Here is a 27,911-nt window from a genome sequence, read left to right as displayed (position 1 = left end):
TAAACTAGATACTCTACTATTCATTCGAATACATACATGAACGACATGTTTGACACATTGAATAAAGGCACACATCTACATTGACTTGTGGGTTTGCCATAGAGTTGTCCTTCACTTGTCAGGCATATACAGTAAATTAATTATTTGATAGAGCATGTCATTGTGAGGAGTATTTAGTGTTCTCCGCAAGAACGGTTTTGCCTTAAATATATACATTATTGATTGATTAGTAAGCTTATATAATACATGGAAACCTAGAACACGATTTGAACTAATTTGGGATAATTGGATGTTGAAGTAAGGCCGATTTGATCTACAAATGTAATCTCATCTGCTTTTCTTTTTACATTACATACTTGTTCTTATGAGTAATCTGTATTATTGCAACATTAAACTATCTGGCACCTAACACTTTTGAGAAATTTAAAAAATATGAAAATACAATTATCTCAAATTAGTTCCAATCGTGTTCTACGTTGCTGATTTGCTCACGATAATTATTTTGACAACTATTTATCGGTTGCTTCGTCGACTCACTTATGTCGGTCTAATTTGGAAAAATTAAAATAGTTGTGTCATTCTTTTTTGCTTGAAAAAACTCATGAGGTGTACATGCTAAGAACAAGAAATTGTAATCTTCTTTCCAGTAGTGCCACATACAAACAAAGGTGGTAAAGCATTCTGAATGTTATGAATGAGTGCCCTTTCCTAAGTTTACGTGATAGTTGGCATGTTCGTCTGTCTGTCACTCAAGAAGTGATTTCTGTACTACCAACGTTATTCTTTGCTAATGTATATTGTCTGCATTCTCAATGTTGCCAGAGTGAAATGCATAGTCATCGATAAACTTGTACCTAATTCCAATCGTACTAAAAATCATAATACTCAACAAATTGAAAGTGAATATGATAAAATGAAGTGTAACATCAAGGGAAAGCTAAAACTAATGGAAAATGGTCTGAAAAATGTACAGCAAAATATTATGTCGCGATATAATTGATGAAATCAATCAAATGGAAGGGAAATAAGTGAAGAGCATTTGATCTCCGACAATCAAAAATTATGCCACTATCAATACTTACAGCAGCGTAAAAACATTATAACACACCACATGCTCATTCTGTGTCGCCATTCGCCAGAATACGTCACGTGACGAGAAAATAGATACGTCTAGTCCCCATCGAATCGACAAAAGTGACTTCAGAGGGTATTTTTTGAAAAGCTATTTCCCTAGACCAAATTCAGACCAAATTTGGAAAAGTGTCCGGTCACGTGACCGTAGTGTCGTCTGCGACTATGCAACAATGGCAGGCCTATGTGTGTAGAACATAATGTGCGTCCGAGATGAGCGACAAGCCACTCTCTAAAACAGATTTTCCAACATTTTCCAACATTCCAACAGCGTGTGACTTGAACAGCTCATCGACAAAAAAGATTCAAATGCAACCAAGGATTGTTGCTAGGTAATCTATGATTAGGATATTTTTTGAAAAAAGTGGTATCACGTACAACTGTAAGCGCTGTGTAAATATCGCCAAGTAAACTTGTAACGTTTGAAAGCCTTGATCGATGAAGATGGAAAAATATGGCTCGTATTCTTAGAGGTCATAAGCAAAGAATATTGACGGGAAAATGATTTTATGTACTCATTCATTAAAGGGATGAGAAGTGAGGACTAATGGAATACGGTTTGACTGGGCTTTACTGGCTGGAGTGAAAGCCTGTCCTTAGGTTAATGGTTTTACCCATTTAACTGCTTTGGCGACCAATTCGACAGGATACCCCCGTGCAGTGAAGCAATTGCTCATGATATGTATCTGACGCTCAAAATCAGTTTGGTCAGAGCAAATACGGCGGACTCGCAGAAATCGTGAAAACAGACTATACTTTGCAACGTTGTGGTTGTGATGAGTTGAACATAACGTAAGAGTGATAATCAGTGGGTTTGTAATACAGAGATGTCCACAAAGAGTCACCATCGACGGACACAGTAATATCCAAGAAGGGAATAGATACATCAGATATAGTTGAGGTAAATTTGAGCACGAGGTGAAAGTTTGACGCGAAAGATATGAAACGGTCTAATTCTGTATGATAGTATGAAGCCACTCTTATGCAATCGTCTGTAAACGTTTATAAAGGTCAGGGACATATTCAAAATAGGCAGAGAGCATAATTGTGTTCAACATACCCCATGAATAAACAGGCATAAGACAGACCCATACGAGTACCCATTGCGACTCCACGTGCCTTTGTGTAAATTTCATTGTTAAATGGAAATCAGATTAGCTAGACGAATAAGAGCGAGAGTCGGTGAATCTAAAACCTCACACTGATCGAGAAAGTATGACAAGGCCTTGAGCCCCTTCTGATGAGGGATTGAAGTATACGATGCCTTCACGTCAAGTGTAAAACTAAAACGATGGTCCCCAGGAAAACGGAAATCTTTGAATATCTGTATGGCATGAGATGGATCCTTAATGGAAGTAGGTAGAGTGTTGGCAATCTTGGTAAATATATTATCCAAGTATGATGATATAAAATCAGTAGGACAGGAGCAAGTTGAATCAATAAGACGTTCCGGATTGCCAGTTTTATGAATTTCCGGCAGTAGGTAACAGCGAGATGTACGATTGTGAGGAACTATCAGTGAATAGGCATCTGCATGTAAAAGATTAATCGCAATTAAACAAGCCACAGCGCGTTTTATGATATCGTTATACTTCATGGTGACTTTAATTGTTAGACGTTTATAGAAAGTTGTCGCTGTGCTTCCGCAATGTACAGGCTTTACGCCAAACTACAGTTGCACCTCCCTTGTCAGCTGGTTTTACAACAATATTATGCGAAGTAAGCTGCATTGTGTTCGGCTTTAGAAATGTTATGCTTTACGGATTTAGTATAATAACTTATTTGGCTTATTTAATACTCGCAGATACTGATGTAAAGTCAAGTGTAAGGTTACGTCCAGCATGGCCCCGGGGAATCCACGTAGACGTGCGTTAAGACTCTAAGTAGTCAGTGACACTGTCTAAACAACAGACGAATCGTGATCAATATCAGATTTACGTTCATAAAAACTCCTGTAGGCACAAGCGACGAAAAAAATGAATGTATATCGTTTCACAAAGAAAACTCATCAACAGTACTAGTTTTACGAAGTGGTATGAACTTCAATCCCTTACAGAGAATTGAACGTTCGGAATCAGATAGTGGAAAATCAGATGGAAAAGTAACCATGGGTTTTAGTTGAGAATTACTTGTATTAGACTGATGATTGGTCAACGTGTTTATTTGACAGCATGGAAATTTTTTTCGGCTTTCGGTCAAGTAAAAAGTGATACAAAACCTGGTTTTCTTACGGACATGTTTGATTATATAACCGATACATTATTGGAGAGACGAGTGAAGATATCACCGACTTAGATTGGTCAATGGAAGCAGTAAATAAACTAGACGCGCCGACGCATACTGGTGAGGGTAGCTTTAAAGTACTGCCACGAACATTTCTTAGATACGTAAGACATGCGTCTGTGGTACTGGCTATTATCTGGTGAAATATTAGATGGGTCAATACGAATATTGAAACCAGGTGGTAAAATATGTTTATGGTAACAGGAACTAAGAAATGCTACATGACTAGAGAAACGAGTTTTGCAAATTAAATGTACTTTGAAAAGAAAAATCCGTGGTTGCTAATGTCTGGGTTCAATTATGATAAAAACAATTTCACGGATGATAAGCACGGTTCGAGTTGCTTAAAGCCAGGCATAGTGACCCAAAAACAAACAAAGTGACATGTGTGTGTATAAAAATGAGTAACGACGAAAGGAGCCATGAAAAAACGCGGACGAAAATCGCGAGAGACGAGGAACGAATGGAAGACACGCCACGTAAAAACGCAAGTAAGGATAAACATCAAAAGGGAAGACAGCGAAAAGGGAACGCGGTAAACAACAGAGATATAAAACCGTAAAACCGTAAAAAATAAAGGTAAAAAGATATAAAACCGCACTAGTGCGAGGTTAAAACAGATAAAATTACAATACCGGAAAAACAGATGATAAAAACAATAGGTGTAGAGGATTAAAAGCAGACGTTTCGGGTACGACCCTTCGTCAGTAACTAAACAACACACAAGGTGTCGAGAGCTAAAAGTGAAAAAGCATGACGAATACATTAAAATGAACAACCAATAAACGACTGAAAAGAAAACAGACAACCAATAGGATGCTGAAACTAAACCATATGGACACATTGAAACGTGTAAAGGATGGAGAGCCAATCAGGGGACAGCCAAAGGAAACGCATCAGACTGGGCATTGATACTAGCTGGTAACAAAGTGCCCAGCTTGAAATAAATGACTGCCTCTTGATGTGGCGACTTGCAATTGTATCTCCACTTTGTATCAAAGCCAAAGCTGAGACGCTCATGTCAACCGCACCACCATGCACCACGTCCATTTTTGTGTGAATAGGTGGTTGTAGTATGGTATGATGTTGTACAAAGCTGTCTTCGAGGATATACGCTTTGAAAGCGCGGTAGCTATCAATCCGAATTATTGACTAAAATTGCGATAAAATCGGGCGATACAAATTACGATAAATGTAGACGAGTACTTCTTTACGTGAACGTCATATGAACTTTTCAGATGAAATCGACGGTAACTATGAAGATAATGCTTTGTCGTAATGGTTTACTTTGGATATGTTGATAACTATTTCATTTTGGCTGTCTGTCTATGTTGCTAGACCTTGTAGAAATATTGAAGATAATGTTTCGTCCGTTTGAGGTGTACTCAAAAGTTGATTGTTCGTATAGTCTTCCAGAACAAAAGCAGAGCCTGGAAAACACGAGCGAAGGCTTCAGAATAGACAGGGAAGGAGTCAATGAAAAATAAGGATTGGGGACAGGACGAAGGCGTTTCATCGTCAATGTCGCCAATATCTTTTTCATCGATAGAGTCTTCAGTTATTTTGTTGTCCCATTGCAAATTCGTTCACAGTTCAAGCGATCTACTATGTGACTTTTTTGATGATAGCTAGCTAGACACCCCACCCTTCAAAACTCTTCATGTTGCGAACTTTAGAGTTCAGTACATACTTTTCCTGTGTCTTCTTTGTGCAATTCGATTTTGTAATCTTCAACCTGGTCATTCTTCTGCTGATGTGCAGCGGGTCATAAGGATGCATCTGACTGGTAAATTGTCATTATTTACAGTGATTTAAAGAGTTTGATACTAGTGCTATTATGTAGGTGATTGGCTATTTGGAAATCATTCAATAAGGTACAATGAATGTCATCCAATGTTGTAAAACCTTCTACGACGTTTTACATTTGCCTTATTACGTTCGAATTCTAACCCGAATAAGATGCTGGTTGACTCGATCTTGTCAGTCTTGTCTTATTTAGTGCGGTTACTTTTTTTGGCTGACCCTGACACAGTAAGTGAGGCTATCCACAATTCTCCATGATCAGTACACATAGCAATCATCCATTGAAGTGAAATGTCCTCTCTACACAAACCAGCTCGGTACATATTTCGAAATTCTGATAATTCTTCGATAATCATAAGTTTCTTATTTGAACCTCTTTTCCGCGGTGGAGATAGCAATTTTGTAATTTTGACAGCGTATATTTTTTAACAGCCATAGTCAATATTTTCAAGGAACCTAATGGAATAAGTTGCATTGTATTGGCAAAAGAAATGGTATTGATTTTTTAGTGTTCATGACAAAGGAAATTTGCATGTCTGACAGGTGGTATGATAAGACCATCTCAGTTGCTGATAAAGTTATCTTGACAAGTGTACCATGTTTGGCACATTCAAATTTCTTATTAAATTTTGTATTGAATCTTAAAGATAATCAATAATTTGGAGCATATTTTAACACATGATCTTGAAATTAAATTCTGATTTCAAATTTTTTGAAAATTGATGAAATTGAATGAGCCTTTAGCAAACAATGTCAAGTGCACAAATCAAGGGGAATTGTGAGTAGCCTCACTTACTGTGCCGCAGCTCGTCGGAAGATATAATATCATTGTTCAATGTATTTTGCACCTGTTAAAAAAATTACAGATCGGCCTAATGATTAAACTAAAGTGATAGATGTATCACATACAAGACTGCAAGAGCTGCAGGCAGGCCCACTTTGTTCTCTTGAATTACGATCTTGTTGTCGGCTCTTGTTGATTTGTAATGATTTTATCGTAACGGTTGGAAGATCGAGTGTTAACGGCAAGTATATCGTTCGAATCTTCATTATCATTTCGTTGTACACGTCCCTTTTGGTCGCCATTGAAACAGCTTATCTCATCGGTTGATAGCCACACTTTGTCTTCAAATTCTAGAGTATGCATTTAGAATCTACGTGAAATTGCTCGATGGCTTGGTCTTCACGTTCTTCTTTAAGGCCATTAATGTATGATGTTTCAACTCAAGTAACGGAATAAAGTGAACAATTTCTAACCAGTGGTTCCATGATGTCTCTATGGCATTCAACATTTCCGTCTACACTAACTTCATTAAACCATGCTTCTTGTCAAGCCTCGTTGCAGTTGTGGTTGCTGACATGGGGTAGACATCCAGATTTTGTTAGCAAGCCGCATCCAGATTTTGTTAGCAAGCCGCCTAGACCTCGATGAAAATCAGCTGAAATCTCTTGAATACCCTGTCGAATGAAGTAATAAGTAACCCTTACACGTCCCGGTTGCTCTTGTAACGTGACCTGTAGAAACTGACTTCATATAACAGTGCCAATCAGGCCAAACCCCTAGATATGCGGAGCACTCTATAACCACGTATACGCTGCGTTGTTGCAGTCGTAGAAGTGGCAGTTGAATAGCACTTATTTATTCAAATATTTATTTTTATGAAACTGTGTCATGCATACAATAGATAGAGACTATAAGCTGCCATATGGCAATTGAGCAATCACATTGCTCCATCGATGTAGTGATATAGTCATTGGTTACAATCATGAAGGTCTAGAGACTTTCTATAGGCCGTAGAGTGAATTCTCTTGAATCTTGCGTTTTAATATGCATTAATTTTCAGATACATGCATAGCAATGCCTCGACACGTGCGTAGGTTTAGACAACCTGGTGCCCATTGTGTTAGAAAGTCAATACAAACAGACAAGAAAATGTTGATTTTGGTAAAAAAGTTTGTCAAACAAGAAAGTGTAGGATAGTAGCTTTTTAAGATGAATAATATCCACACACTCGGACTCTTCTTATACATAAATCTGAACCCAATATGAAAAACATCTCATCCTGTTGCCTCGACATTTTATAATAGAATCGGCCGTCGAAACCAAGGAAATTTCAGCCATACATATCCAAACGAGTGTTCACCCACCCTAAAATCAAACACAATTTACTTTAGTGTAAAAATCATCACAATGTGAAGCAATTTGATAAGATATAATCAGTAAAAAATAAATAAAAACGTTTGATAAAGCTTTTTTAATGAAAGACTCTAAAAGACAGTCTAAAGAAAGAAAGACTCTGAATAACAGTCTAATTATATAATAAACACAGGAACATTTCAAGATAATTTCAACTTCATTTTCGATCTAATTTGAAGAACAGGGTTAGGCAAGAGATCTTTTAAGCATCGTTTCTCAACCCGCAAGTCTTAATGTAAATAGAATTGCTTGTATTTACAAAAGCTGTTTTAACTACTTGCAAACACTGCAACTGAAAACGTACATCAAACTGCAAACGCATACTCACAGCAACTATCAAAATATATAAGATCGAAAGAAATGTGTCTACCACGATTATATAAAGACGCACAATGTGAATTCCTTGATTTTGAAAAGCTTGTTTATCTTAATTTGTTTGTTTGAAATATTTTTGTAGAATCTCTCCGCCGCAAGATGATATTGGCTTTTATTGAAATGTTATGTGGTTGACATCGTATTCACATTGCCAGTGAAAAACAGTCCCATATGAACTATCTGCATGAATTTATCGATATCAATACAATAGATAATCGTCGACAGTCTTGACAATTATCACTGACAAAGAATCGATGCTCTTTCGCAAATATGGCAAAACTGACTATTATTGATGTCAAGCTAAACCATAATTGTAATTTATCATTTTCTTTGAAGTATATTTCTAATATCCCATCGTAACACACCCATTGACAAGTCGATTAGCTCACAATGACAAGGAGAAACGGATTCAATAGACTTTCAAAACGCTTAATATTTCGTGTTGGTCAGTCTATGATTTAGATCAAGAAAAGAACCAGTGTATTGGACAAAGACCAGCTACAATCCTTGTCGCGTTTAGCATGGTACCGTAACAACCGGAAAAAGAACGTATTCAATCTCCTTAAGGTAAAACTGAAGCACTGTTCAAGATATCTTACAATCATAAATGTTTGAAATTAGAAATAATATTGAAGGAATTATTCGGTTGTCATTGTTTGTGGAATGCTGTTTGCCAACTTCTAATAATATAAATGAAAAACAAGGCGGTATTACAGAAGGCAATGAGTACTTGAGTCTAATTGGATCAAAGTTGGAACCAGTTTGAAAATGATCAATGTACATTGAATCAAGCGAGACCGCTTCACTGTCTATGTTCAAACAAACTTGTACATCGCAGATATATTTGGCGAAAAAAGGAAGTCAAAGAGTGAGTAGTAAGCTTATCACATTACGGACAACTTTGCAATGTGGGTTGTTTTCATAGTTAGGTTATTCATTTGAGTATGCGTCATTTATGCAACTGCGATTTGAACAGATATGCATCTAAATGTCACTGAGAACATCACAAACTTTTAAATTCATAGAAATAGACCTCCTTAGATCAATTTTTAACATTTTTGAGATGTGTTTGCATATTTGCGTAATAGTAATCTTATCAATGTGGTAGGTATATACGTAAATTTGCATCCAAAAAGAAATATACCTACCATTTTCAAAGCCTTAGGGCCAGTACTTTCTGAGTTAGTTAATTGACCAGTTCACGCAAAAGTATGACGAAATACAAGAAATGTGATTACCGTGTTTTTCTCCGAGTTTGTGCAGAAATGCAGTTCAGTTGCGGCCATTGTTCCTATCGCACCGGTAACCATGGTTACGTTCCATACAGGGTTCATATAACTGACTAAAGGCCGAATGACCATTTTCAAATCTGTGCTGTGATTTCGTACAGATCGAAGAATGTAAGAAATAAATTTTACATATGAGATTTTCAAGCCATTGATCGAAACGTTGAGGCCCAGTATAGGCATACTTCCTGTTGAGTATGTGGTCAGTTTGCAAGAGTTTCTTTACTAATACCTTCCATATTCAGCAGTAAATATGGTAAGTAGTGGTGAAATCGAGATATGCCGAACTTACTAGTGAATAGACATCGTTTATACATATACAATGCAAGATCCGAGGTACATGAATATTCCACATTGATTAAGGGTCATTAGCATAGAATTTTAATACTGAAACAATGCTCATTATTATAATTTGCATATTTGAATATCATTATACCTCACATCTTGCACTAATAGTTTATACACAGGGCGACCAGATCTCGAATCGTTTCGTTGACAGTACTCTCAGAGTCGATTATGACAAGGGTTACAATGTCATTGGCTTTGTTGACATCACTCTATTTCAACCTGTCTTCAGGCACTATGTACTTCTAATGAATCATAAATACATCCTACAAATCCTGTACAATTGTTACGCAGTAGTGGCATTGTCAGAGTTTGCAGATATCTAGTTTCATCGGACCGGAGATCCCTAATCACTGAAGTGTCACAGGAATAACATTCGTTTCAATGAGTGGGCCGTTTGATATTTGAGCTTTTTTATTGACAACATGAATAGTACCGACTTCGAGTACTCAAGCTTTATGTGTTCTCTGACCCAAACAAACCTCGCTACAGTTATTTGATGTCGGGAGACAGACTGCTGGCCTCAGGGTTTGGTTTAAAATAGTTTTCCAGTAGATGTACGTGCCGAGGTGCGTTTCCACTCTAATAATCCAACCAATGTACCCAAAGGATATCAACTGTCAACGAAAAGTCGTGTAACGTTTATACGTAGAACATAGACCAGTAATTTAGTTCGTACCTGTAAAATAATGATTTCATTTTTCGAGTAACTGTAACTATATACGTTCCTACGCCGTTATGAAACATGGCGTCCCTCGATTCTGATTTAATTCCCTGCCTTCGTTAACCATTAGTTTCCTTCAACGTTTCAGCCTTGGGGAAAAGTCTGAAGTACAACGAATACAGAAGCAGCCTGTTCCCCTTTGAGGCAGAATAATGAGAAGATAACATCTCGGTAAGCTCATCTTAAATTTCTTCTTTTTGTGTTTCCAAATATTCCTCGAGTTCTTGATTACGAATAGTCATATTCAAACGTAGCAGATACATTTACATTGCTACTTAAAAGGAGTTACATATTTTTCAAACTCAATTAATGCAAAATGTTTAGGGTAATTTCTAAACTGTCCGCGAAATAAGCTATCCATTGCCAATTAATCAATAAAATATCATTACCTCTTAACATATATACATCGATTTGGCTATAAGAATTTTTTCATGATCGTGCCACTTCACAGAAATATTAGTCCTGTACGTCCAAATTAGAGAATATACTATTAAATTAATCCTTGCAGTGCAATATTTGTAGTCATACACCAAAAACAGTCTAGTTGTTGTTAGTGCGCCGAATTCACGCCATACTTGAAACAGTATGGATGCCAAATTGACTATCAGAACTATCAATTGCTTAGTTTGACCATACTTGGTTTGACACTTATGATATCAATTGTTCCTAAATAATTTGTGTGCTGATATTTGATACCCTACCCTTTCGTCATTCCCGTTTTTAGCTCCGCTGTCAGCAACGCGGAGCTTATCAAATAGGCTGATTTTCCGTTGTCGTCCGTCGTCGTCGTCCGTCCGTCGTCCGTCAACAATTGCCTTCTCCTTTGAAACCGCAAGTCCATTGCTTTGAAATATTATATGCAGTTCACCTTGGGTGATTTCACTTGAGGTGGATCAAATCGTGGTAAAATTTTGTTTTTTGGGGGCATTTCTTGCTGGTTTTGGTAACAAAATTTCCTTCTCTGAAACCGCATGTCCGATTGCTCTGAAATTTGATATGCAGTTTACTTAGGGTGACTTCAGTTAGATTGTTCAAATCATGCAGAAATTTGCATATTTGTAATTTTAAGGCAATTTTTATCGGTTTTGGTCAAAAAATCTTTAAAAATCTTCTTCTTCTTCAAAACTACAGGTCAGATAGCTTTGATATTTAATACAGAGGTCCCCAGGGATGATCTATTTTAGATTTATAGAAATTGTGCAGAAATGTGCAAATATGTATTTTTAAGGCAATCTTTGTCATTTTTGTTCAAAAAATTTGTTTTATCGAAACCGCTTGTCTTACAGCTTTGATATTGGTATACAGGTTTATAGGGATGAGCAAAATGTGATATATTCAAACTAAGATGAAATGTACCATTTTGTATTTTTGAGGCAATTTTTGCCAATTTTGGTAAAAAATGTGTTATTCAAAAAGGACTGGTCTGATAGCTTTGAAATTTGGTATACAGGTTTATACAGTGATATGTATTGAAATTATGATGAAATCTGCAATTTTGTATTTTAGGGCAATTTTTGCCGTTTTAGGTCAAAAAATGTTTTTTTTTCTCCAAAACTACTCGTCTGATAGCTTTGAAATTTGGTATGCAGGTTCCTACAGATCAACTAAATGTGATGTATTGAAAATTATGGTGAAATCTGCAATTTTGTATTTTTGGGGCAATTTTTGCCATTTTTGGTCAAAAAATTTGTTTCTCAAAAAACAGTATGTCTTATGGCTTTGATATTTGGTATGCAGGTTCCAAGGGATTATTTTAATATGATCTATTGAAATTATGATGAAATCTGTAATTTTTATTTCGGGGGCAATTTTAGCCATTTTGGTCAAAAAATTTGATTCTCACAAAAACTACTCGTCAGATAGCTTTGGTTGACAAGTTCTTAGGGATGATCCAATATGATATATTCAAATTACGATGAAATCTTCAATTGTGTATTTTTGCAGCTATTTTTGCCACTTTTTAAGGCCACTGAAATGAGCTATCAAAGATTTCCACCTTCTTCATCAACACATATGTCAAAAATAGTTATTCTCTACATAAACACAGCGGAGCTATATCGGCCGTTAGGTCGCTTGTTTTTAATGCCGTCCTCCTCGATACACAGTATCATTGTCAACACTTTTTTCTGATCACCCTTCCTGATAAGATGTCCAAATCGCAAATACTAATTTCAGTATCACTCTCTCCACTACTTACTCCAGTCTCACGTGCAATATTTCAAAACTTAGTGGTAATGACAATACCCTATGGTATAAGATCGTTGAATTCGATCAAAAGCCATGACAACACCATCCTCTTGAAATGACGTGTGTGTCGATGCCAAAAGAATGCCATGAGTGAATTTACAGTGTGACTTAGGGTAATACATCATATACCATGAAAGGAAACGCTCTTGCGCGAATGGCTGTACCCGGCGAGATACAAGCCTTGGCGATGTTATAGAATGACATACTTACTGGAGTAAAAGACCAATTAGACAATGTGCTCTTGAGCTTAATGTTCAAAAGCATTGTCATCTTCCTTTGAGGGTGTCATTACGGAACGCTATGAAATCTACAGAATTCACGAACCATGTTGTGCGATCCAAGGGGCTTGAAATGAGGTGTAAGGTAACACCCATTAAAATATCGTAGAGTTGTTACGGAGAATACATTCTGTTGAATTACTATGATTAATTGGACAGCTCGCGAAGGTCCAGGTTGGTAACTCAAAGTCATACGTTTGAGAACGAAGTCCATCTCGGTCACACAACTGTAAATAGTCATTCATCGCGGTCACACAAACGCTTCGAAGAATAAAGCCTATCCGTTGCGACATTACGATGACTAATTGTCATTACATGAAATTATCTAAATAGCAACATAGTGAAAGTGTGTGATATTAACAATAATGACAGATATCACTTTAATACCTGAAAATCTTTTACACGATCATCAACAACGACATAGAGCAGCCAGTACCAAATGACTTGAGACACTGCAAATAAAAAGTAGGGATAACTGAGAAGCAAACTGCGAGATTATTGTAATTTGCAAAGCAAAACGCTACATAATGGAAATCGAGTGTTTTCTTGGCGTTATCGTTACTTCTAAGTTTTACCCCGAAATGTCAAAACAGTACACATGCACATAAAATAATAGCTCCGTTGATGTATGGATGTCTCATATATCTATGAATGTATGATATTTTGACAATTTAATTTCATCGCTTTCCTCAATCCTATACATCTACATTTTGGATAAATTCTAGACTATATAAGGTTTTGTTTTGTTTTGTTATGTTTTGTTTCGTTTTGTTTTAATTCACCGACAACAGCATCACTTTATTGCTGGATTACAGACATTTTAAGTAAGTGAGCATAGACACTTCTTTGGGTAATTCATTATTTCATGTTGAGACTGTAAAGCTTTCATTGCTTTGTTCTGCAATTATTATTAAAATTTTCGCAAGTTATATTTGTATGTATATATTCTGACGAGAAAAAAACACATTAACAATGTAAAGTAGCACCTTAAATTTGAGTTTTGATCGACTTTTACGATCACTTTACGATTACATTTTAACTGTCCAGTCTGTGCTCTGATGACAAGAGTCACCGACTTTCGTGAGAGATCTTTGTGATAGATTTACTGATTCTTATTACTATTACTATGATGATGATGATGATGATATATTAATATTTGTACTTTAACTTTGACTTTGCAATCAATGAATGAAACTCATAGCAGCAAGATTTATATTGTAAATAAATGCTTTCATGAAGCAAAGTGAGGTTACAGTTAAATTACTCTGTATGTTTAGTTTAGTGAACCATAGATTTTCTTCATATTATAAATAAACAATAATGTCTGTAGCTGTCTTCAGTAATTTTGCTTGACACGTTTTCTTATCCTTTCTTTTCACCATTCCCTGTACCAACACTTCTTGTGCTTTTGCTCCATATGTGACATTTACCCTCAGTTTAATTCACCAACAATACTAGTATGTCTACGTGACCTTTTTACTTATTTGTCCATTGCATAGGTGCAATGCTAAATTTCAAGATGTTGATGTTGATGTATTACCGAATCACAACTTCTTTTTCATAAATTTTTTGCAGTTTCTGAACACCCAGAACGTATTTTGTGATTAACTGTGATGCAAATTAGCATTAAAATTGGAATATAATGTTATTAAGATATCATAAAAGTAAAAGAAAATAATTGAAATGCCAGTTTAATTTGTATACATACATACATACATACATACATACATACATACATACATACATACATACATACATACATACATACATACATACAATATACATACATACATACACACATACATACATACATACATACATACATACATACATACATACATACATACATACATACATACATACATACATACATACATACATACATACATACATACATACATACATACATACATACATACATACATACATACAATTGTTGATAAAACGAGTATGCGCGCCAACTCTCTGTGTCCGTGATATAAATTGAACAAGTACAGATTTAAGTACATTAAAACAGCAAATTTGACTGTGATGACGATGACATTTATCGCTCTTGCAGATTGAGGGGTAGTGTTATCTAGAGGCTGTAATTGTGCCCATAGTGACAATTGAAATAAGTAATATAGGGATACCTCTGCGACAATTGTATGCAATTAAAATAGAATACACATGATTGTCTAATAAAATGCATTATCTTCAAAGAGTCAATGTCAACGTCAACAGTGGAAAGAGAGACTAGACGGAATTCTAAACAAATACTCTGGTAAATTCCTAAATAAATACTTACATAAGGATGTTGCGTCATTCAAATTGAGAGAAGATCGATAATCTTTTTTCGCGCCTAACATCAATTATTCACAAAGACGATTGGAACTAATTTGGGATAATTGGATGGTGAAGTAATGCCGGTTTAATCTACAAATGTAATCTCATCTGCTTTTCTTTTTTACATTACACACTTGCTTTGATGAGTAATTTCCAATATTGCAACATTCAGCTATACGGCACCTAACGCTTTTGAGAAATTTGAAAAATATGAAAATCCAATTATCACAAATAAGTTCCAATCGTGTTCACAGAGGCCATTACTTCAATATGTTTTTGCATGATCCTGAAATTATGACATCAGTTGCGTCGTTTTATAAAATTTTAATTGCTTAAGTGGGGTGATTGAATGTAGTACATAATAAGAGGAAAAGGTAACTACGATGACATGGCTTTGATAATATCACGTGATTCATACAGATCTTATGGTCAGTGGCACCAGTAAACACAGGCTCAGGGTGTACTAACGTTTGAGTGATCAGATTCTCGTCATCTATTACTAAGTGTTAGCATTTCCATGCTTACATAACATTTTATGTTCTTTGGACCATTCTAGCAGTGTGTTGTTGATTTTATTATCATCAAATTGTAAAAATACTGGAAATTCTGATGAACTCGCAAGTAGACGTCTTTGTGTCATCATGGAGTAATCAAAGAAAATCTTGAATCAAATGAACGAAAGATAGTAATACCCATCCAGTTTGTACTGAGACTATTCCAAAAATTAGGGTTTAGTAACCATCTTGTAGTTCTCATAAATTTTGAATGGAAGTCGATGTCGTGTTCTGGCCATTCAAATTAACAATTTCTTACTATTCATGTAAACCGAGATGTTCAGAACATGGCTGATGGAGATGAAATGCACCGCAGAAAAACTTAGCATTGTTATGTTATTTCGAATTATCAGCATGTCTTGGAGAATGCGCTATTGGAACAGCGGTGATTTAGTTTTGACGATGAGAATGGTAAATGTGCCTGCTGTGTTAATGAGACTACTAGTATAATCCAAACGGGACAAATACGTACAAGAAATAGAAACAGCTGCGTGGACTAAGATTCAATTTGCTTCGCTTAATGATGATAATTTTTCATCTTTATCACCTTTCTGACGTCTTTTCCTGTAGACTGATTACTGTTCTTTCTCAATTGGCTTCATTCAACTGTTTTAGCTCATTTGGGTGCGATATATCTTGCTTTCGTATTCTATGCCAAAGCAGGGGACAGTGGTAGGTTAAAGTGGTAGGTTATTGTTGTTAATTTAAATGATATTTGATCATATTGTTGAATTTGTTTTAAGTGTTCCATGAATGCAGAAGTTAATCGCTAACATAAATAAGTGCCAATTTCAAGTCAACTATTTTTTATATCGGAAGAAAAGAAAGAAAGAATATTGAAATATGTGCAACTTTCGTCCTTTAATTTGCTTTTAAAGTCAATATATATCGACAATTCGCGATCGTACATTGCCAATGTTCTTTGCACGGCCAACCGATATTCGATGAAGGAATTATAAGCTTTAAAACAATTTTTTTAGGTTTTTCATAAAGTACCTGGTTTTTTGTCCGAGTACATCGTGCAGGTATCGTCCGAGGTTCGTAGCATCGAGGATAATGCCGAACAGTACGCTCTACGAGGACATAAATCCCGGTACTTTGTAAATAAACTTATTACAATATACCCTTTTGAGGCCAACTTTACCGGAAAAGTCGAAATTAAAGCGTTTTTAGGATGCCCATAAAGCGCATAGATAGAACGAAACTTTAACCCGGGAAGCGCAGTGCACTGAAGTACACATTGTAGTTCGGCAGCATACTTTAGTCAAATTCACAATTTTGACTAATTATTATTCACTGCGTAAAATACTGAATGTTTAGATGTATATTTTATCGTACAAAAATGTAAATGCTCTCCTATTTTTCCCCGTGTTGACGAAAATGTGTCATGTGGTCAAAGGTTAAATAGCGGCTAATAACATTTAAAGATATTGTATTATGCGTCAAAGTTATTGGACTCATCCTCTGATACTGGATTCAGCGTGAGACGAACTCCATAGGTTACACAGGTGTATAGTGACATGCATTATTCATGATTCATATTTAAAAATCGAAAAGAGAAACATCGTCTTACATTATGTTCAGAGCATAAGTGAATGTCCAAATGTATGGTTTTTAGAGGAACAAAGTCAATTCGTCAATATCGCTTCTGGTCCCTGCCTCGGCCTGACTTTATCAAATTAAAGTTTCAACCAATCATATAAGTTTCTGGTCAAATGCAGAGACTGCATGTAGTCGATATTCTTCATGGTCTTCATTTCAAAAATAAGGGGAGTTAGATGAAAATGACATTGCATAATGTCGACAAATTATTCCTGCATTTCATCGATTTCGTCAAGGTACGTACTACCACCGGCGTAGAACGATGATCTTGTGCATCCTCATAATAACTTCAAAGTAAAATTGAAAGTATCTATAAAAGGAAACGTTCCTTCGTAACGGTTTCCTTAGATTTCTTCCACACCAGTGTGATTTCGTCTGTTGCAGTTGACGGCGCATTGGAACCTCGATCAAACTCACTCCTACGAGTAGGCCTACCTCAGCCGATCATTAAAAGAGTAAATGAAATAAACAAATAAATATATATTAATAACATAGTAAAATCCGAAAGTAATTCCCAGCGCAACCGCTGAAATGTTGGATATAGGGTCTAATTATGTAGAAAGTACTGCCAGATAAGGGATGGACAATAGGATGTTGGGAATGCTGTTAGATCAAGGATGGGCAATCAGATGTTGGGAGTACAGTCGGTTCAGGGATGGACCATCAGATGTTGGAAGTAGTGTTAGATCAGGGATGGACCATCAGATGTTGGAAGTAGTGTTAGACCAGGGATGAACCCAATCTGATTAAAATCTGATGTAGAGTATGTCGACGTCTATACTTACGCAGTATTCTCTTGCTGTCGCCTCTCACTATGTCTGACCAACTCCCATAGAAGGTCGAGTTCAAATCTCACGCTCTAGCGTAAATGAAGTAAATATATATATATATATATATATATATATATATATATATATATATATATATATATATATATATAAAACATGGTTATATCAGAAAGTAATTCCCATCGCAACCGCTGAAATGTATGATATATTAGACCATATATAGAAAGTATATAGTATATAGAAAGTATATATAGTATATAGTATATAGAAAGTGCTGTCAGATCAGGTGTTGACAATCAGATGTTGGGAGTACTATCAGATCAGGGATTAACCATCAGATGTTGGGAGTATTGTCAGATCAGTGATAGTACCGTCAGCTGTTGGAAGTAGTGTTACATAAGGGATGGACAATCAGATTTTGGAAGTAGCGTGAGGTCAGGGATAGGCCATCAGACTTTGGGAGTACTATCAGATCAGGGATGGCCATCAGATGTTGGGATTATTGTCAGATCAGTGATACACCATCAGATGTTGAAAGAAGTGTTACATCAGGGATGGACCATCAGATGTTGGGAGTACTGTCAGATCAGAGAGGGACCTTCAGATGTTTGGAGTACTTTCAGATCAGGGACGTGCCATCAGATGTTTGGAGTCCTGTCAGAGATCAGGGATGGACCATCAGATTTTGGGAGTACTGTCAGATCAGGGATGGACCATCAGACTTCGGGAGTACTATCAGATCAGGGATGAACCATCAAATGTTAGAAGTAGTTTTACATTAGGGATGGACAATCAGATGTTGGAAGTAGTGTTAGATCAGGGTTGGACCATCAGATGTCGGAAGAAGTGTTAGATCAGGGGTAGACCATCAGACTTTGGGAGTACTATCAGATCAGGGATGAACCATCAGATGTTGAAAGTAGTGTTACATCAGGGATGGACAATCAGATGTTTGGAGTATTGTCAGATCAGGGATGGACCATCAGATATAGGGAGTACTGTCAGATTAGAGAGGGACCTTCAGATATTGGGAGTACTCTCAGATCAGGGACGAAAAGGGGGCAGGGAACCAGACTAGATCGAAGTCGGCCCCAATCAAGTGTTATTGATGTAACGTGCAATCTGATTGGCAGCTTCAGAACACGAGATTTGAACGTGACCTTCTATAGGGGTGTTGGTCAGATGTAGTGAGAGGTGACAGCAAGAGAATACCGCGTAAGTATAGACATCGCCGTACTCTACATCTAATTTTATTAGATTGGGGTGAACTATCAGATGTTTGGAGTAGTGTCAGATCAGAGAAGGACCATCAGATGCTGATCTAGTGTTTGATCAGGAATGGACCAAAGGTCCGTGGATTTACCGTGTAGTATACACAGAGAGAAGGGAAGGTTTGACACGATTTTGCCCTCCGGAATCCTGTAGACAATAAAAATCCACGTATATCAACGCACGTAGTAACAAAAACTACCGTCCTTCGATAGATAAATACCTTTCACGTTTAGTCCAACTCTGAGACGCGTTAATCGTTATTAAGTCCAAACTTTTGGCCCCAAACTCCTGGTAAGGTATTTTATCAGGGTCTTACGTACGTAAGACATTTTGAATGGAGCAAATTACCCATTGTTCAGCGTGGATTAATTGGTGTTTTATTTGAACTCTTGACCTTTGTTAAAATATTTTCTAATATAACTTACCAACTAACAATGGTAAACTTTTCCATGACTTGGCTTTGTTCGAAACGCAAATCTGGACGTTGTACACCACTATGTAACCCGTTTGAGAGCCGATTTAAATTTAGCGGTTGTGGGGTAACGGGTTCATCTGGAATGCTAATGAGAACCGCGCCGCTGCTGTACGTAACAGCCTGATGACCGGGGTGACCAGAGAGTTTCGGGCTGATATTGGATATTGAGACTAAATGTTGGTTTGCCCACTTGCAACTTGAGTGTTAAAGGCAAGAAGTATTTCGCTATCGGCAAAGACCTTTTATTTGACTAAACTCCATATTTTATTGGATTCAAGGTCCGGAGGGCAAAGTCGTGTCAAACCTTCCCATCTCTCTGTGTATCTTGGAGTTGCCGTGTATACTACACGGCAACTCCACGGACCTGTGGGATTGACCACCAGTAAAAGCGACAGGGCTGAAACAAATTGTCGAAATTTTTCTGTCGATTTTTTCCATCTTGACCCACCTCACACGATCTAATAGTCCATTCTTGAATAAAGTAGCAAGAATTATGGCAGTAGTAAATGCCGAGCTTTATTATTTTAACGACCACAGGGCAGCCGAGGCGATGGTATGATGTCCCTTCGTGTCCAGTAGGGTCTCTGATGTAACTGTTAGGTTATAACTAAAGTTGAAAATTGCAAAATTAAATTAGGGATTGCACATACATCAAATTTCTAATTGCTATTTTATTGTGTACAATATGCAACATTTCATCAAAGCCTCCTAAGCATCAAATATTGATATTGCACATCATAAACAACATTTAGACATTTATAGAAAATATTCAAATTCCAAACAACAAAAGCCTCACCGCAAAATGTGTAATAATAATTTTACTGTTTTAAACATATTCCAAATTGAGCAACAATGCACGTAAAATTGCCGCAATGTATAATTTCTAAAGTAACAAAATGTGTGAAATAATGCAATATGGCCTTTTTTCCGTTTTTTTTTTTCTATATTAAACTCTGAATTTCAGAAAACTAAAAAAAGCCGCGGTACGGGGCATACAAAAAGAAATGATAAATACTCTTATTTGTTCGGGATAGCATCGTTTTAATCTAATACCTAATCAACGTGTGACGCAACAATGGTTGTATGAGTAGCTTTAGATCAACGTGTGCGCTGTTTATAAGTGTGTGTATGTGCTATTTTGTCTGTCAAGGGTAAGTCTGATACATAACTTTTGTATGTGTCGTAAGATGGCTTGGACGAGAATTTCTAAATATACTGACGTATTCTCTACTTTAGACCTGTAACATGTGCTATGTCTGTAAAATTATAGACTTTTAATGTTGATTAAATCACAATCCTGTAGCAAGACGATGTGGGACGGTCGAGGATATGCAAATCCTGTACCAAGATGTGGGACGGTAGGGGATTTACAAATCCTCTACCAAGACGCTACGGGAAGGGCGGGGGTTTACAAATCCTATATCAAGACGATGTTGGACGGTCGAGGATATGCAAGTCCTGTACCAAAACGCTGTGGGAAGGGCAGGGGTTTACAAATCCTACCAAGACGATGTAGGACGGTGGGGGATTTTTCTGGAGAAGTTTGAGTTTCATATATTCGTTATTTTTTTCGTCCAGATAATAAAACATGTGCCACAACCGTATAGCTTATAACTGCACATACAAAGAAGAGAAGTGACCAATTTAAAGTGCTTCATAAACATGCATTAGATCGACCTTTCCCAATGCGGTAATAAGAATATAGCCTTAACCTGGTTTAACATGAATGTTCAAGGAAAATATATATAGCCTCTCTCCATATACCAACATCACAGCAGAGAGCCACCACAGTTTATCTATTTATTGTAGGTTACTTATTCCCTCGTCCTATTGAGGTTAGCCACTACCTTGTCATATGGCTGACTTGTTCACATTTCTTACAAAGTTTGTCAGTCAATGCAAGCTGGGATTAAGTGATCGATACTATATGAATGTACTAGTATATTCCATAATCTTGGATATCCTTCCAGTTGACAGTGTTTAAGAGCGATAAGCATCGGCAACCGTGAACGAAAACCACAATTAATTGTGTAATGATTACAACGCACACCCTCCCTCCCCTTGATTAGCAACAAATGCTACTTATACCTTTTATCTGACTCTTTAAATTTACCCTCCTCACCCTCCCCTTCTCTTTTTCCCCTACGACTCTCTCATCTGACAGGATAAGACACGTTGCATCTAGAAAATCTCTATTTTTGACCTCTAATTTAGTTACTCAGCGTATGTTTCTATTAAGTCTGTCAACAAGATAAAAATGATTCCTGACTAGCACCATTTTGACGAAATTAAGGAAACTCAGTTTGCAACGAAGATCTAAATGGACTGAGCAGAACGCAAGGCACAAGCATGATACTTGTAAGTTGTATAGATTTAAGTCGCTGTGACGTACGATGCAATCTTCGCTAAATGGGAACGAGTCGCTGTAGGCCTCGTGAATGTGAAATTTTATCACTGTGCAGACGCCAGCATGGAAGAACCAGATATGAACTGAATATGCTCACGTGTTTTACAACAGGTTCATCAATAGTAGTACGCTTCACAGAACAATGAGATATATGTTATCACTATATGTAGCAGGTTTTTTTAACTTCGCACAGTACTCTCAGAGTTTAATCACTAATTACAAAACGTTATTTAATATGCAAATGAGCTGTTAATTAACTTGACACTGCTCAATGCTTTATGGGACAATTAGAGATCCATCAGATCAAAATTTGTAGCACGTTTTGTTTAATTTAATGCTGTAATTTTAGAGTAATGTCACTAATTACAAAGTTCATTAAATATGCAAATAAACCCTAAATTAACTTGACACTGTTCAATGATTCATAGCACAATTAAATATTTATCAAATCAATATCTGTAGCACATTTCACAAAATTTTGGTGCCGAAATTTCAGCGTTATATATCTAATTACAAAGTTTACTTAATATGCAAATGAACCCTTCATTAACTTTACACTACTAAATGCTTTACAACACAGTTAGATATCAGTCGTATCAGTATGTGCAGCAGTTTTCATCACATTTGATGCAGTTATTTCGGAGTTATATGACTAATTATAAGACTTCATGAAATATGCAAATGAGCTAATTATTAACTTGACACTGCTCAATGCTTCTCAGTACAATTGGATATTTATCAGATCAACATCTGTAGCAAGTTTCATGAAATTTAACTCTGTAATTGTGGAGTAATATCACTAATTACAAAGTTCATTAAATATGCAAATGAACCCTTAATTAACTTCACAAAACTAAATGCTCTACACCACAATTAGATATCTGTCGGATCAGTCTCTGCAGCAGATTTCATCACATTTGGTGAAGTTATAACGGAGTTATATGACTAATTACAGACCTTCATAAAATATGCAAATGAGCTTTTTATCAACTTGACACTTCCTAATGCTTCTAAGTATAATTAGATATATATCAGATCAATATTTGTTGCAAGTATCATCAAGTTTAATGCAGGAAATTCAGAGTTATCTCACTAATAACAAAAGTTCATTAAATATGCAAATGAGAAGATAATTGACATGACACTCACAGTATCATCATAATGTTCTTAGATTGTCATCTGTGAAAAGTTTCATGAAATTTTGTGCAGTATTTCTTGATATATGTCTACACTGTAATTACCGTCTCCATAGGGAAACCATTGTACGGAAAAAAACGATATTGCATAACTTCATTAATATGCAAGCCACACTAACCAAAATCTAATCAGTACTTGCAAGTAGCATATGATACCTGTGTACCAAATCTGACTTGAATCCGTTCAGGCGTTTTTGAGTTATCGTGTAAACAGACAGACACACACACACACACACACACACGGACAGACAGACAGACATCGCTTTGACAATAGCCCACGTGTTTACACACGTGAGCTAAAAATGACCATCTTGCCATTGTAAGTTATCCATTTAAAAGCTCTGAAGGGTGGAGCTATTCCGCGCCGCGGCATCTGAACAAGATAGACATCACACAGTACACTACTGGGGTCGCTGGCATAGCTGGGGTCGCTGGCATTACGACGAATATGTCCTCTTGTTACAGCAAATGACACCAACTTAAATGTGCGTGGGTAAATTCATAACATTCTTTTAATGATCAAACTATTAAAAATGCATGTTTCCTAGTACTCTTTCATACAATAAAACGCGAATTATTGTTGTCGTTAAAGTTGGCATTAGTTTTGCAATTTCATACAATAAAACATGAATTATTGTTTTGGTTAAAGTTGACATTATTTTTGAAAAAGTAACATTGAAAGTTGATGTTTTACGGACAAATAATTCCAGACGTCTGTACAGAGGATAAAACAGAAAAAAGCTGAGCTTTCTCAATACATGGTAAAATTCACAAAGAGACCGAGCTATTGACTTTATTCAAATGTAAAAGTTACACGCGATTTAAAGAACTAGTTCACCTGTGACGCTGGTAGCAAACCTGATATCATTCACGGCATGACCAGTAATTTTGTTATACAGTACAAGATTCGATTTCACCTGCTGATACTCTGCATTATATTACCATGCCCTGTCTGTCGCATTTAATTGATCGAGCTGAACCACGTGACTGACTAACCACAAATGCACAGTAATGGTTCACTTTGTCTTTCGCTGGGGAAATTTTCGTAAATGCTGACGGTTCGTTGATAATATAATGGAAATAACAGACTCCGCCCTAACCATTAACGCTTATTTACGGGCAAGGGCAAGAGGAAAGACGAAAATAACGGGAGAGGCTTTTAATTTTTGGCTTTCGTCTGGCCCTTGCCCATAAATAAACGTAAATGGTCAGGGCGTCGCCCTTTATTTCTATATTATCCCAATGTTATCAACATAATTAAATGATTTCAAAAGCTTATGACGGGCATTGTAGTCCTGCCTCGATTACTCTACATATTACAAGTTGTCAGAAATACTAAGGTCGAATTACCAAAGAGAGGGTGAAAGAGTTAAGAAGGTCAAAGTTAACCTATCGACAAAGCGGTGGTCCTTTGATAAAAATATCTCTTTTGTAGGTGCATAATGAGAGTCTATTAATTTTTCAAAGAGGGAACTTCGAATGAGATTTATGGTCAATGAAATGACTAGCGTGATAGTGATGGTTGTTCACATCACAAACGTTTCAGTATCGTGATTAACTCGCGGGAAGGGTATTACATGGATTTTATACACATAATTTGACAATACATAACATAAAATCCTATCTTTGCCCCTATACTTCCCAATCATACGTCATTATAGGGCTTGGGCATACTGTGAACTTGACTAATTTGACAACGTTGCTAAGGTTATTTCGTAAAAATGCAATCCCCTTTTACTGTTCAGTTCAGCGATTTAAACGCACCAAATGAAAACGAAGCCTGTTTAAAGGTTACAAATGCCACTAACATGCAAGTTTTACAGCAAACGTGTCTTTAGGGCATAGATTTACGGCATTGCGTAGAATTTAAAGGCTTTCTTTATGGTCAGTTATGTATAAAGCGCCATGCGGTTAGCTCAGATATTGCGGTATTTAAACCCATCACAATGATTACAGCTAAGAGGTATGACGTACAACTTCACATTAGGCGATAAATCAAACCGTCAAATATCGTCTTATATCCTTTCATTGAAGATGCCGCTTCATAAAAAGAGGTTAATAAATTCATCGTTAAATTCAACAGTGTCTCTTCATATTCTAATATCGCATATGTACAAAGCTGTCATGTCGTTGTGTGTGTTACTGCACAAACGCTCATCAAATTCAACACATTTTCTGAAGTTTTGAATGTCTAATTTTTTCGCAATATTGAAGTTCATCCGATACTTAAACAACAGTTCGGTCGTTAAAATAGCAAGTATGGAATTTGGATGTGAATATAGTGTAGATTGTCAGACTATTCTATTCTACAGCGTAATTCTCGTGTCTTCAACAACTATGTTATCCTGTTTATCATCACAGACACGGGAGGCACACTCAATATCATAAAAGTGAAACACTTTGCTCACCATACATTTCCATACCATTACAATCTCAACTAGTATTCTCCGAGAAGTAGACAGTTCAATACTAATGCGATCTAAAATGTCACACCCTGAGTATCATTTTGAAAAGTTCGCCGAAATATCGAAACAGTTTCGACATAAACGAAAGGTCAGAAAAGCCGAAGTATAGTAGTTAGGTAAGAAACACAAAGAGAAAAGTTTTGTATTTGAGACGGTCTGAAACTAATTACAAATAAACAAAATAATACAGTAAATATTATGAGTAAAACCGAGTACAAATATCATAATTCAGTATCATATTAGACACTGAAAGAGGTCATGCTATTAACAATTTGTATACGACAGTACCGCTCGTTCGTTCAACCAATTTACAGTCCCTTGTCTTGTATGAAGTGCGAAACGGAAACCTATATCGGCGACTACTATATACTTATTGACTGGCCATGACAATATTCAAGACGTCTGCTGCCCGTGGGCCTGAGAGTCGCCCAAAAACAGCCTGTTTTACGTGGACCTAGCTAAGGGATGGACCATTAGACCTTGGGGGGGTGGTCACAATGAAATTGTAAAAATTTTTTTTTTACAATTGTAAATTTCTGAAATTTTTTTTTTCCAATTGAGATAAGCTGTGCAAATTTTTTTTTTCAGAGTAAATTTTCAGATTTATAATTTTTTTTTAGTTCGTCGCTGTGTGAAGATAAAGAGGGCAAAGATGTGGTGCCAAGCACCACAAGCGGCCACGCAAGCGGTCACGGGGGGGAGGTCAGGAGAGGGTGTCCCCCTGCTGCTGTTGGAGCTTTTGAAAAATAGAGATTAAAATGGTGTTATATTTGGTGGCACTGGGGAGTATTTTTGCGGGGGGTGGTCAGGAGGGGGTGTCCCCTCCTGATGTTGGACCTTTTGAAAAATAGAGATTAAAATGGTGTTATTTGGTGGCACTTGGGGAGTATTTTTGCGGGGGGAGATCAGGAGGGGGTGTCCCCTCCCGCCGTTGGAGCTTTTGAGAAATAGAGATTAAAATGGTGTTATTTGGTTGCACTTGGGGAATATTTTTGCGGGGAGTGGTCAGGAGCGGGGTGTTCCCCCTCCTGCTGTTGGAGCTTTTGAAAAATAGAGATAAAAATGGTGTTATTTGGTGGCACTTTAGGAGGATTTTTTTCGGATTAGACATCTTCCTCTGAAACATGGTCTTCTTGCTCCTCAGTAGCTTCCTATAGTTTTGAAAATTGACTATTTTGGTTTCCTGGCTTCCCTTTCTACTGCGTGGTGAAATGCCTACATTCACCCCACCAAACATCATGCATCTCATGATTTACAATTGATTTTGACAAGCTAAGAAGCTAAAATAAGCTAAATAATATAGTTAAATTTGCATATTTGTGTTTTTAGAGCAATTGTTGCCCTTTTTTGATCAAAACATCTATTTCCCTGTAGCAGCATGTCCAAATTGATTGGATGTGTATAGATGTGTTGAAATTTCAATATTTTTCTTTTAGGGCAATTTATGCCATTCATGGTCAAAAAATCTGTATTCTCTGAAAGGGCTTGTCCAATTTCTTTGAAATTTGCTACACAAAAACGATTATTCATGCAGATTTATTCAGTATTTGCTGTCGAGAAACTTTCAAAGTTCAACCCTTTTGTGTGTTTTTGTGTTGGGATTTGTTGGATAGATGGCATTCTACGTAGTGTATTGTTGAATGTTAAAACATGTGTTGCTGTTGTTTTTTGAGGCTGTTTTTTGAGAAAAAAAGAATTGAAAATGCCTTTTTGAAAAGCAAAATAATACATAATGACTTGATATGTGTTTTATCATTATTGACGTGTTTCTACTTGTTCACCCATTCTTGCATTCATCATTGCAATAAAATGCTGTGAAAAAAATGAAACTGATGTGGCATGCATCTGTTTACCTTGATCTTAAAAGGCAAATACAACTTTCTGTCTTGACAACCATACCATAGTTTCAATGTTTTACCTTGTGTACCTGCTTGGTTTGTACGCAGGAAACAAGTAGAAAACAGGCTCTATAATTTCATAATTTTCAAGTGATCAGAATACAAAAGTCCTGAAAAGATAAGATAATCACAACTTCCAGTATAAGGGATACAGTCACTCTAAATGTATAAATTAAAATTAAAAATGTGCCGGGAGGATCTACTAAAAATACAGAAAGTTGCTTTCTGTCGGTAAAATCTAAAAAAAAATTCAAAATTTT

At 36.5% G+C, this 27,911-nt stretch overlaps 1 protein-coding gene across 1 annotated transcript in view; it reads left to right on the top strand.

The window, feature by feature from the left end:
• Positions 1 to 27,911, top strand: part of LOC139123392 (RYamide receptor-like) — a 180,702-nt gene that overhangs the window by 67,202 nt on the left and 85,589 nt on the right. Inside the window, exon 2 of the mRNA XM_070689540.1 lies at positions 10,233 to 10,315. The gene's annotated coding sequence lies outside the window, so the exon portion shown is untranslated. The remainder of the gene's footprint in view (positions 1 to 10,232; positions 10,316 to 27,911) is intronic.

Source organism: Ptychodera flava, chromosome 22 (assembly GCF_041260155.1).
Source record: "Ptychodera flava strain L36383 chromosome 22, AS_Pfla_20210202, whole genome shotgun sequence".
Lineage (NCBI taxonomy): Eukaryota > Metazoa > Hemichordata > Enteropneusta > Ptychoderidae > Ptychodera > Ptychodera flava.
Note: the sequence above shows the minus strand (reverse complement) of the source record. Positions and strands in the feature narration are given on the sequence as shown.